Source organism: Periplaneta americana, chromosome 13 (assembly GCF_040183065.1).
Source record: "Periplaneta americana isolate PAMFEO1 chromosome 13, P.americana_PAMFEO1_priV1, whole genome shotgun sequence".
Classification (NCBI taxonomy): Eukaryota; Metazoa; Arthropoda; class Insecta; order Blattodea; family Blattidae; genus Periplaneta; species Periplaneta americana.
Genome location: NC_091129.1, coordinates 59,497,849 through 59,511,880, shown reverse-complemented (window position 1 = coordinate 59,511,880; position 14,032 = coordinate 59,497,849). Strand labels below are relative to the sequence as shown.

Sequence of the window (14,032 nt, the reverse complement as noted above, 5' to 3'; positions counted from 1 at the left end):
TGTAACCTGGCATAGAAGTATGGCGTACCGCTTGAGATGTCGGTGTCTCCAAACCTGATGTTGTGATCCCTCTCTTTAAAAGCATGCTGGGCTACGGCTGACTTGTCCACGTGACCTAGATGACAGTTCCTTCTATGCCTGGTGATTCAGGTCTTAAAGCTACGCTGTGTTGTACCTAAGTACAAAACAAAAATTGGACTTAAATAAAAAACTAAAGATTATATACAATGAAAAAAAAAGTAAAAGCCACAGACCCACAGGAACACGAATCACCGAGCATAGAAGGAGCTGCCATCTAGTCACGTGGACAAGTCAGCCATAGCCGAGCATGCTTTTAAAGAGGGGGATCACAACATCAGGTTCGAGGACACCGACATTCTAAGGGGTATGCCACACTTCTATGCCAGGTTACATAGGGAGGCTATTGAAATACACAAACACAAAAACAACTTTAATCGTAAGGAAGGCCTCAAGGTCAACAAAGCTTGGTACTTGGCCCTGAGAAATACACACACCAAACTCTTTCTCCGACAATTGAACACTATGATAGCCAATCAAAACACCGAAGCCACTGGTGTGGACCACGGTGACGATAAGCCACAACACTCCCACACCTTAAATATTGTCGTACTACTTTTGTTCGAACAACAAACGAACGAGTCTTCCTGACTCTATCTGCACTGCGAAATGACATGTTTCTTTCAATGTGCAGGGTTACACCATCTGCCATTTCTTCTTCGTCTTGTCCTGTGATCAGTTTGATCACATTCCCCTCCCCCCGCGTATGTGGTACCTAAGAGGTTATGTCCATTTTCGACTTTCCCCTTAAAAATTTTCTAGAGCTCCTTCAGTGGAGCAGTGTAATCCGGAGTGAGACAAGTGGCCAACAGGCTTGGAGCTCACATATTCAGTTTCTTTCAGCCCCGAACCCTTTGCGAAGACACGTTTTGCGTACCTTTTAAATTTCCCCTCCTTCAATTCAATTCAATTCAATTCAATTCAATTCAAAAGTCCCAGTACCAGTCGTCCTTGATACACACAGCAGATCTAAAATTTTACAGGAGAGCATTTTTAAAGTTTGTTCAGAAATAAAATGAGTATGGAAAACATTTTTAATGACCACGCTGATCTGTTAGCTTCGTAAATGAGTTGTTTATCATTTCGTGAACATAAAATGTTCGGAATATTGTTTTATGTTATACTGAGTTGAAATAAAATTGTTGTACTCAAATAGAACCTTGTGTTTCCAAATTGTTGTGTTTGCAGTTTCAATCTTATTTTTATTAACACATGAAACAAAAGGAATCAGTTTCTTTTTTTTTTTTTTTTTTTTGAAGACATGATAAAATTCCTCATTTATATCTTTTAACCTGAAATTTTTATAAATGTACGAAAGGGGTAAGGTAATAAAATATAAGAAATCATAATTTCTCACTTGGTTTCTATAAAGATTAACAAAACTCATCTTTGCAAATAATTTTGTTGGTCTGATTAAGATATCACTTGTACATATACAGTATTGTTCGAAAAATATACAGAATTGAGTAACGTGCTCACTTCTAAATATTATTTCTAAGGAGTTGACCTCTTTCAGTGAATTATTAGCCTGCATCCATGATAAACAGCTCATTTACGAAGCTGCTGATTTGAACATTAAGATGATGTATGATTTGCATCAAGAAGAATGTCATGCAGAAGGGAGGCTAGCAGAGAAATTATGGTTGTACCGACAAATATTCAAAACAAAATTTAATCTGAAATTTCATAGAACTCGAAAGGATATGTGTGATAAGTGTTCAAAATTTGCAAATCTCTCTCCAGAAGGGGGGGGGGGGAAAACCCCGAAGTTTTGGAAAGGGAACGGGGAAATCACATTAAAAGAAAAGAACTGGCAAGGGACTTCAAAAAATGTTCAAAAGGAAAAAGCAAAAAAAGTGAAAGTGTGTTAGCCGAATTCGACTTGGAAGTTTGCTTTCCTGTCCAAATATAAATTCAAAAGGAGACTATCTGTTTATAATCTTACTGTTCTTAATGTAGGGGTAAACAAAACATATTGCTACAAGTGGTACGAAACGACAGAAAAAAGAGGGTCTATGATGTGGCTTCATGTGTATGGAATTTCCTAAAAAAAAAAATCAAGATGATAAAGAAGTAACCTTGTTTTCCGACATATATAGGGGCCAGAATAGGAATGTCAACTTCAGTACTACGGTATATGTTTATATGCAGTGAATGTATTGGATATTTCTATAGTTAACCAGTGTTTCTTCGAGCCCGGACATTCACATATGGAGGTGGACTCTGTCCATGCTAACACAGAAAGAAGAAGCAAGCATGTGGATGTATTCGATTCTATTGGATGTTATACTGATGTGAGAATGACATCAGGCAAGCATATTGTAATAGAAATGGATAAAACTCAATTTTTAGATTTCAACCAATTCCAGAAGAAGATGATAAACAACAAGAAAACTGCAGAATAGTGCTGCTTATGATTAGGGTTTCTCTGGAGCGGTTGTTTGCGCGCTTTCAATCGGAGACCTCCGGTTATCTCCGACTGATGCCGCGCAGGTTTTATATGTGCTGTGGCACAGACATACACTTTCTGCTGAGCATTCCTTTAATCAGATCAGGTAGTGATTCGAGTCCACTGACGTTCGCGTATCTTTTAAAATAAGTTCTAATTTATTGTTGTTTAATCTCTCTTTTATGTTAATCTCTCTCTTTTTCTTCGGCTCTTTTTTTTTTTTTTTGTTGCTTAAAGTGCTACGTTAGCTGACAGATTTTTTTTTATAGTTTTGAAATTCATAGTATAATATGTGGAAAGCCATATTAGTTTTATGTCATTGATCAAATTAATAACATTCAATCTAATTGCAAAACTAACGCAGAAGTAAAGCTTTTCAGTGTAAACATTTAGGGCAGTATTCATAGACATTCTTAGCGCTGGCTTTCGGTGGATGATCAGCGAACTAACGTTTTTCGTATTCATAAAACAGTGTTAGCTATATGATATGAATCCTGTTTAGCACGCTCGTAGCGTGGGCTAGCGAAATGTCTATGAATACCACCCCTAATACTTTAATTCTCCTAGAAACTCTGGTTTAATCGCAAACAGGGTTTGTCAATTATTATTCTAATCGGTTTAGTTAACGTAAAATATATTAAGGGAGCTTCAGAATGAAACAAAAGAAACGTGGGCTATCAATGGGATAAAGTTTACTGTCCAACATAATTTATTCAGATTCTTCACCGGACAGGATTGTGATTATTGTGTTAAAGGGTGTCAGTATTTGAACTGCCTCTTCTAAAACGCACCACTCTTGCTCTGTAATAAAAATATAAGTGGGTATCAACTTAAGGATAATTGTAATTATAGGCTATTATTACCAGATGTTTCTTTATTTTCATTCAGAAATATTTTAAACAAAACAGTAAAATATAACTCAAGTTGTCTAAACAGTAAAATATAACTCAAGTCGTCTTGCAAATATTTCATTTGTTTTTTTATTGCCTCGAAAGTTACGTTTTAGAGAAATTTCAAGACTTTTTCGTAGACTGTGAGCCTTTGGGAACAATAGCACTAAAACAATTTAAAAAGAAATCGTACCAAATGTTTTGCGTAATTGATTTCATCAAGTTCGTGATTGTGCGATCGCTTCAAATGGTCTAACAAATTCGAAGTTCCACCACTCTTAGAGTAAATTCGCACACAAAGTTTACAGTGTGCGACTTTATTATTACCTTCAACTAAATTAAAGAATTTCCATGCGACGGACATCCGATTTGGTGCCATTTTATTCCACTCACAACTACAGTCAGTCCGTACGCGCCGGTCATCCTTGAGCTAACTGTCGCTTCTCTCCGAACCCCCGCATCCCTCCGTATGTCCCCTGTTCCACCTACGGTAGTATCGGAGATCACCGGTGGAAAGCTTTATTCGTAATCTCCGATTCCTCCGCAGTTGTATTCACTCCGATGAGCAGCACTGCTGCAGAAAATGGTGATACTGTAAGCTGGTTGAAGATGGTTTGGATATAATACAGGAGAACAAGATGTTCTATAAATATTCCTACGATGATGCATTCCAGGTTCTATAACCAAGAAAAAAACTGGTCTACAAAAGTCATCAGAGATTGAAGACAATATTATTATTTGCCCTACTTATGATGGCCCCCCTCTGCATAAGCAGAGAAAAAAAAAAGATCTAGATTTGTGTCATAAGGGTATGTTACCCCTTAGGTGCCATGCATTTTACCAGGGTCATAATACTTCTGACCACGTGGGAGATGAGGCTGAGGAAGAAAACTAGGAGTAAAATACACAACCAGTTTTATTTAAGTTTTATTACAGATTTAGAATATTAATTAACTGGAAGTATTATTATTCTGATATTAATTTATTAGTTTTTCAGTAAAGTGTGTAGTGTTCATTTAACTATATTCTGTACTTTATTAATGCTTATTTTTTTTAAGTTTAAAAGTGGTAGGGCTATCAATGAATGAACAATGTATGAATGTATATACGAGGGGGATCCAGGAAATAACGACCGTTTTGTTGTAATAATTAAAAAAATATATATTTATTTGAAAAAACAAAGTCTGTTACATAATTGAAGCTTCCTTTACTTCTCTACATAATCACCACCTACATTTAAACATTTGTCGTATCTGTTCACTAGCTTTAGAATTCCCGTGTTATACTCCTCTGCCACCAGTTCATTAAGCCAGGTGTTCACTGTCTTCTTCAACTCTTCATCACTTCCAAAACGCGTACCACCCAGAAAGTCTTTCAACTTAGTGAAAAGGTGAAAATCGCTAGGAGCAAGGTCTGGACTATAGGGCGGATGATCAAAGATTTCCCAACCGAATTGATCCAGCAATTCTCGAGTTGAAGCAGCAATGTGCGGGCGGGCGTTGTCGTGAAGAAGCACAACTCCTCTCGAAAGCATTCCTCGCCTCTTGTTTTGGATGGCTCGCTGTAGTTTTCGTAAAGTCTCACAATAATGATTTGCATTGATCGTAGTGCCTTTTGGCATGGAATCCAGCAAAAGAACACCTTTGCGATCCCAAAAGACAGTAGCCATGACTTTTTGTGTTGAGAGAGTCTGTTTGAATTTTCTCTGTTTCTTGGGTGATGAGGGATGATGCCACTGACGTGATTGGCGCTTGGTCTCTGGGGTGTTGTGAGACACCCAGGTCTCATCACAAGTCACAATTTGATCAAGAAAGGCGTCTCTATCTGTGTGATATCGCATCAAGGATGTCAATGCTGAGGCCATTCTCTGAGTTTTGTGTTGGTCACTCAGTTGCCGTGGAACCCATCGTGCACAGATTTTGTGGTAGCCAAGATATTGCGACACAATTTCACCAAACAAAGAACGAGAAATGTCAGGAAAGGCAATATGCAATTCGTCGAGTGATGTGCGCCTGTCTTGCAAGATTCTGTCGTTCACTTTAGTCTTCAGGTCTTCTGTGATGAGTGATGGGCATCCGGGTCGAGTTTCATTGTGGACATTTGTTCGCTCATTGTTGAACATTTCACACCATTTTCTCACATTTCTTTCATTCATTACAGTATCACCATACACTTCTTTCAATTGCCGGTAAATTTCTGCAGGTTTCAAATGTCGGGCATTCAAAAATCGAATCACACTCCTCACCTCACAGTCGGTGGGATTATCAATCACGTCGTTCATTTTGAAGTAACACAAAATGCACAATGGCGACTTGTTGCAACCAGTACTCACAACATTATGAGAACACATGTTAAGGAAGCCAGTTGACCTTCAAACAAGGAAGGGGAATCAGCTGCACGGCGGGTATGCGCGAACGGTCATTATTTCCTGGATCCCCCTCGTATTTGTCTTCAAGCAATATACCTTTTGGTGAGGCGGCACTTCACATTATTAGTATACAGTGCCATCTCCCCATTTTACAATGCCTCTCGTACAAGTCATTTAGGTAATTACTTATTTTTAATTTATTATTGCAATTATTCCACTAGTCTTTTCTTGTCTGTCATCAATTCTTCCACTACTTTATTCCTCACCCATTATTATACCAAAAATACTATCCTTCTAATTCTTGACCCACCTCCTGTATGACACATTTCCCCTCACTTCACATCTCTAACTATTTGCACTTTTCACTGCTAGCTTTTCCACATTGCTACTTTATTTAAGTCTTAGTTTTCTTTTTTCCCGATTTATTTCCCCTCCACACCATTTCCTTAAGTTATACTGCTTTTTCACCTTGTTTTCCCCTCTTCCTTCATCACTGTTCCCTGAACTATCACCTACTTGCATTGCGAATGAACAATGTAGTAAATAATATTAACAAATAATTTTGTATAGCTGAACATTCTGTACTATGTTTGATAGCTAAGGAACCTGTAATGTGATTTAATTCACAATTTATTATCTCAAGTTCAAGGTCAAAAGTAGATCATTAATGTTTAGGAAAACAATTCAAGGACTTTCGTTATTGTATTGTACTGGTCTATGTGAAAATAAATTGTACTGGTACTGGAAATCATTATTTCAGTCTATGAATCCCACCGACTCATTTTATACAATTCATGACTAGCAGCTACAGTGAAATTAGATCTCTATGTTACGTAATACTGTAATGTCCTTGTTTGATTGCCGTAAGTTGAACTGCAATTTTGAATTCATTTCATTCATTAAGAATCAGACAAATGTATCTACATACATACATTAAAAGAATAGTTTATTAAAACTTGTTAAGTGACATATGAATAAGGGCCGGTTTGTCCAAGTATTGTTAGAACACTTAACGACTGTTAAACCTTCAACAGTTTGTTAAATACAGTTTTTCCATTTGTTCAACACCAGTTTGGCTTAACAGATTCTTAACCGTTTGTTAACTTTAAATGTAGGATTTCAGGCCGTTAACTCATTTAACAAACAGTTAAACATGGCGGATAACACCACAGCTGTTCAGGCAAAAGTTGTGAAAATAACATTTTATGTTTCTCTTTGAGGAATGTTTAGAGTAAGGGCCGGTTTCACCAAGCTTCAGTAAATCAGTCCAAATGAAACATTAACTAGTAATGAACATTAAAATATTTACACGAGTACGTTTATATGTGCGCTGTCTCCGTAGTCTTCAAGCTGAGCGGCTATATGTGCCTCGTCGTGCTAGTTACGTCATGACTCTTCGATGGAGTAGTCTGTAGCGAGTTGGATTGCCATCCCAGGGACCCGTGTTCGATTCTCGGCGATAACTTTTTTTTTTATTAACGTAACTAATTTTTATACATGTTACTTTTCTTCACTTTTTTAATTTTGTGTACTGGAATGAATTATTTTTCAACTCTGGCTCCACTACGAGAATTTAAAAAACTCTTGGGAGATCAATTTTCTTCCCGAAATAAAACAAAGATAAACAAACAAATTAAAGAAGAATAAAATAAATACACATGCGGATCTAATACTTCATCCACATGCCACCGGCGTCTATCACTGCCTGGCATTTTCGGGGCATTGAATCCACCAGATCGCGGAAATAGTTCTGGTCCTTAGCGAAATCTTTCCAGGTAGCCAGAACTTGATCCCAGAACTGATCTGGATTTTGAGGTGGGATGTCTCGATATTTGTCAATCCTCCTCTTTTTCATGCTTTTCCGGGAACCATCTTTGAACGTTTATGGCGGTGTGCGCGGGGTGATTATCCTGCTGGAAAATTAAATTTCTATCGAAAAGAAAATGATTATAAATTCCAAGAATCCAGCTCATTCGCTTCTGTTTTAAAGCCAGTGCTATCTTACCGCTAGCTATAATATAATTCTAATAAATGAAAGTTAATATACCAATTAAGTTTTGTTATGTTTGAATGCATATTATATATTAATTTACTAATATTTCTTTGGTACCGGTATGTAGTTATAATAATCACTTTCATGTCTTAAAATAAAACTCAGTTGTATGCTACTTAGTTGACTAGTTTCAGCTTTGTCTCAGCCGTTTTTATGATATTCTAACCTATGATCAGTTTCTTTTAAAATTTTGAGTACCGGTACCACGATCTTCGTGACGCGGTATCTTTTGTGAATTTTTGTGTCATTCAAATTTTCAAAATGATCGGTTTTTAAATGGTTAACATTATCTCCATTGGACTCTTAATTTTCGAGCAGTTCCAGATATAACAATTCTGCGTCGAAACGTTCCGCCATTTTATATTGCAACTAATGAATAATTAAAAATTTAAAGACGGAAATTTCTATCACTAAAATTAATGATAGTTTTACTGGTTTGTTAGGCTAAAGATGCTTGGTGAGATATAAAAATGATTTAATGAACCAGTAAATACATTAATGAATCATTAAAACCTTAATGAAGCTTTGTGAAACCGGCCATAAGACTGGTAATATATAATTTCAAAAATATTTTGGAATATTAATATAGGGAAGATAATCTTTATAAGTCAACTGATTATCATACTGACACTTATTTCGATGCTGAGCTATTATCCATTTAATATTGAGGAAATGTGCGATCTCAACGTGGCAAGAAATTGAAGTCAGATTTGAATATCCTATAAACAGAAATAGGCCACTTGTTCCAATTCACCAGCTACTATTAACTCTAGATTCTATGTTACTGGCTCTTCAACTATAGCCGATGTCAATAGTGCTTCAAAATACGCAGTGAGTAAATAATAAAATGTTTCAGCAGCAATTGCTTCTTTAGGACTAAATTACATATAATTTATACATGGACCTGAATTAGAGAATTTTATATGATACGGAATTCTCCTCGGGGTTTTGTGTACAGTTGACTACACACACATTCGTGTAATTATTGTCACCTGGTGGTAATAATGCTGAGTTTTTCTAAACAGAAATTCATATTTAGCATTATAAAATATAACCATACTTATAATAATTATTATTATTCAATAGTAGTCAATGCAGCTTTCATTTATCAACTCTCTGTACTGTATGAATCATGGCTACTGTAACAGTTTACGATTTTACACATGTTTCATGACATACTCTACAGTACAGAATTTAAATAATAATATCAGCCAATAAGAAGTTGTCTTATATATGCAAAATCATTACCAACTGCTGTTGAGTAGTTAGAATAGTATTAACGACAGTTAAAGTTAAGTGTTGGTTATTTTAAACAAAATTATGTTGGAAAAATGAAAAAAAATCTTAACAAAACGTTAAAAATAAACCAGCTGTTAATTTAACATTTGTTAAGCCAAATTAAACATTACTTGGACAAACCGGCCATAAGACTATTAAGTTATAACATCGTAACATTAAGTATAATTAAGATTTATAGCAGAATACTCTATGGAAAAGTATTACAAAGTGTCCAATTTCTAAAAGCAATTCTTTAAGTCCGTTTATCTCAAAACAATGATTTTGTAGATAGCCTATGTCTCTCTGATCCTAAGTAGGCGATATTTTCTTGTGATTTTGTTAAGCCATTCACTAGATCTACTTCATTCTCATGGTTAAATGCAAAAACTAATAAAGGATGGTAACAGAGTATATGTTATAAGTGCGTAGAATGGTCTTAATGGTTACCCAAAACAGTTACATAAATTAAAAATAGGGCACACAGTGTATAATATAAATATTCTGAGTATTTTCATCAATATGCAATCATTTGAGATGTAATCTGGTTGTACATGCTGTGTTACATAACTTGATAGTGTTATTGCATGTTGGATGATAAATTTGTGGAGAAATCCTGCAACCACCATAAGAGAAGATATTAGAAAAATATAAGTATGAATAGATGAACCGTGAAAGGTGATATATGAATAATACTGTTTGATGGAATACTTACATGGAAGTTGTTGTGGGGGAGGGGGGTGGTCACCAACCTTAAAGTAACATTGCAGCAACACGACTGAGCTTTACGAAAAGTGATTGGTATGAAGAAAACTATGTACCTGGCAGAAGTACTGGATCAATCTGAGAATTTACGATTTTGTGTAGGGGATTATTTAAGTTGGGTACTGGTAACTGTTCGTTAATTAAATACATATGTATTATTATTGAAATGTTTTGCAATGCAGTACCAGTACTCTTCTGCTATGTTTATGTATTTATTATTATGAATTGTTCTAAGGACTTGGTAAGGTATTTGTTTTGTTCGTGAGTTCGTGATTGTTATTAATTAATTGTGTCGCAAACTTGGATTTATTCCTGTTATGTTTGAAATCTGCTTTATGCTTACTGTAATACGTTCTGAAATTCCTTTTGGTTAGACCTATGTATTTGCCACAACAGTTTTTACAATTTAATAAATATATTCCACTATTGTCTAGATTGTTTCGACTTTGTATTTTATTAGGAATAATATTGTTATGTATGACTTGAGGCTTTCCCGGCGTTTGATGTAGAATAACTCTTCTCGGGTTCTCAGCCAGGTGAGTTGGAGATTAGCTTCCAAGCTTTCGACGACTAGTTCTGCCATCTTCTTCAGGGACGAAGTTGGCTAGACGTGGTCCCACATCACTTCGTCCCTGAAGAAGATGGCAGAGCTAGCCGTCGAAAGCTTGGAAGCTAATCTCCAACTCACCTGGCTGAGAATATTGTTATGTTTATTATTTGTCTTGAAAGCAATATTGATTTTTTTCTTTTTCAAAGAAATTACGTAGCTTGTATGAGATATTGCCGAAAAAAGGTAATTGGTTTCCAGTTTTTCTTTTCGTTTTTTTGTTCAATTTGGGTTAATGTGATATGTATGTTGGTTTCTTTTCCGTTTGCGAATCATGTTAACAATAGTTATTTTGTCGAAGCCATTATCTTGTGCTAATCTTAAAATATGATTGTATTTTATTTTGTAATCCCGGTTATTTAATGGTGTATTAAGTAGGCGGTCAATTACATAGCGAAAATTACTCATTCAAATTATACAACCACCTCCCCTTAAAATAAGATTTACATCTATCACAAATAGTCTATGCAGGTCACTGAAAGCCTGTGCCTGCAGTGTGTATGGGTGGAGGAGAGTGTGTATCACTTTATGTGGAGATTATAAAGAAATTCCGTTCCATAAGTGAATTAAAATATTAAATATTTAGGCCATTGTAACTGATTCCGTGAGAATATCAATTCCATTCCGGAGGGAGATAAAGATGAGAGTCATTACTCAAAAGTGGAAATTAAAAAAAATATATTATTAAATACACAGTCGTGAATACCTGTGTAAATTTTTTCGGAAATCACAGCGCACTTAAACTTTAAGATGAGTATAGAAAAATGTATTATTTTAATAAAAATTATTTTGTTTTTATTTTGGGAAATTGAAAAGGGTGAACTATCTGATTATGGCTTCTAAGTCGTTTCATTGCAAAAACCAATAGAAAGCAACAAGAATTTATAGTAGTGGTAATAGTGGCAGCAGCAACAGCAGTAGTAGTAGTAGTAGTGGTAGTGGTAGTGGTAGTTTGTCTTCCCTTTATCCTATTCCTAATAACTATGCAATATTTGTCTACATTACTCTTGTTTAGAAACACTCTCGGCTACAATCTTAACTAATCCTCCTTTTCTATCATTGCTATCTTTCATATCTGTTATCCCTAATTTTCTGTTTATCTTCAATTATTTTTATATCTGATTAATGTTCACTAATTATTATCTATATTCCACTCTTTAATCTACATTACAATATTATACATTATATCTGGGCGTCACTCTTGATAATAAGCTCACATGGAAAGATCATTGCTCCGAGATAGCTTCAAGAACCCGTGGTAGACTCTCCATACTAAAGTGGCTTGCTGGAACCAAATGGGGATGTGCTACATCTATGCTAAACTGTACTTACAAGATATATGTGAAACCAATCATGATATATAGCTATGGTGCCCTTATAACTGCATCTGATCAGACAATCAGTAAGCTAGACTGTGTCCAAAATCAAGCCATGAGACTGATTACTGGTGCTGTCAAATCAACATCAATAAACTCACTATTGCTACATACCATTAAAATGGACATCTAATCAGAAATAAGACAATCAGCGTTGAAACTTCATAAAAAACTCACTGGTTGTCTGATATTGAATACTCCCTTGCTCCTCACACACCAACCGCAGATTAAAAACCCAAGAGGGTTTTCTGCAAAAAGTAATCACTGAAAGGCATAATCTGGATCTCTCCTGAAAACCCCAGCAATTGATACTACCAATCAACCCACTTGCGTTATATCATATTGACTATGCACTAGATCTTATTGCAATAGAAAATAAACAGGACGAATGTAGTGAAGTACTCCGTCTTTCTGCCTTAGAAACATTACAGATCCGCTACCCACAAGACAAATGGCTGCCTGTGTACACTGACGGCTCACAAATAGAAAAACACGGGCCCACTGGAGCCGGAATTCATTGCCAACTGTTCTCTACGTATCTCACTCTAGGCAACAACCATACACCTTTTGATGGAGCAGTAAGAGCCATATATACTGCTGTGAAACAACTGTTGTGCAGGTCCTTTCCATTTTCAAACATTGTCCTACTCAGTGACTCCAAAGCAGCGATATCTGCAATTGGAAACTACTTATTACAACCAGCTAATGATGACATTCAATAATGTAGAGAAGACATCAAGAAACTAAATAAAATTGTACATCTGCAATGGATACCTTCTCACTGTGGTATTGCCGGGAATGAAGCAGCAGACTTTCTGGCAAAGAAAGGAACAACTGTCCCCCTTTCATATCCTAACATGTTGCCATTCCATAGAGCATCTACAAATATAAGAAGTCGAGTGAGACAATGTTTTCATAAGAGTTTGGAGGAACAAATTAAGGATAAACACTGAAAGGACGCACTAAACTCCACTCTCCCCGAATGGTTCAGAAGAGAAGCTGTTGCGACATTCCGCACCGCAATAGGTTATGACTATCTGGCTAATCATCTCTACCACCTGGGTGTATCCAGCCCCATTGTATGCTCTGTGGATGTTCAGACAACATGGACTCAAGCCACATTAAGACTTGTTCAGCACTTCCATCTGTCAGCTTTGTGGATAGAAACTTGGAGGCCAGGGAAAGAATGCAACAGTGCTGACATCCTTTCCTTTGTAGTTTCGCTTGCACATTGTTCACTTTATTTTGCTTTTTATCTTTCATTTTAATTTTAATCGCCATTGTACGGCCAATGACTCCAGTCAAGTGCCACTGCATTGAATAAAAAAAAGATATATATATATATATATATATATATATATATATATATATAATACATTATTTGCCCTATTTTTCACTGACTTTTTCTCAGAATTTTACTCTTGCATTCATTCATTGTTCCAATATTCGAATGTTTGTAGTACTTCCTTACCATCACTTCTTCAATTTTCTTACCACTTTTTCTCTTTCATTGGTATAGTTTTTATGGTTCACTCTCTCTACTTGCACTCACTTTCACTTTTCTTTACTGCACTTCCCATATTCTTTCTCTCCCTAATACATAAATCACTCAATATTCTTTACTTACTATTTCTAACTTTTTGAACTCTCTTTACTACTTTCCTTTTTAATGGTTTATTCTATTCATCTTCCCCTTAACACATGACTAATTACTACTCGATCTTTTCCTCAGTTCCACTTTAGTTACGCTTAACGATCAAATCCTCACATTTTTTGTTTAGATTAGGTCGCTCAAATTACAGAACTGAAATTTACAATAGAGCAAAGGATTTTCATGGAAGACTTATCTAAAAAAGAGGGATTTTGGAAAGGTAAAAGAAAATTTCTTAATGTTACTGTTCCACATAGCAACAGATAATAAATACCTTCGAAATTCGTGATACCAAGGCAAAACACAATTTAGGCTCTTTTCCAACTTCGCACTATCTGTATCGATGTATTTAGAACCAACTAAAATTAATAATAATAATAATAATAATAATAATAATAATAATAATAATAATAATAATAATAATAATAATAATAATAATATTTTATTGCCAGAACAAAGATACATATTTATTTTTTATATAAAACACTCTAGTTGTACAATTCTGTCCCATGCTATAACA

General features: G+C 35.5%; 1 protein-coding gene across 6 annotated transcripts in view; it reads right to left on the bottom strand.

The window, feature by feature from the left end:
• The window catches only part of LOC138711991 (piggyBac transposable element-derived protein 3-like), a 107,540-nt gene that overhangs the window by 16,541 nt on the left and 76,967 nt on the right, over window positions 1–14,032 (bottom strand). The window contains exons 5-6 of one of the 6 annotated variants that reach the window (XR_011335569.1): window positions 12,636–12,740; window positions 10,536–12,533 (exon numbers count right to left, since the gene is read on the bottom strand). The exons of the other annotated variants lie outside the window; for them this stretch is intronic. The gene's annotated coding sequence lies outside the window, so the exon portion shown is untranslated. Of the gene's footprint in view, window positions 1–10,535; window positions 12,534–12,635; window positions 12,741–14,032 lie in introns of those variants that run through there. 6 annotated transcript variants of the gene reach the window in all.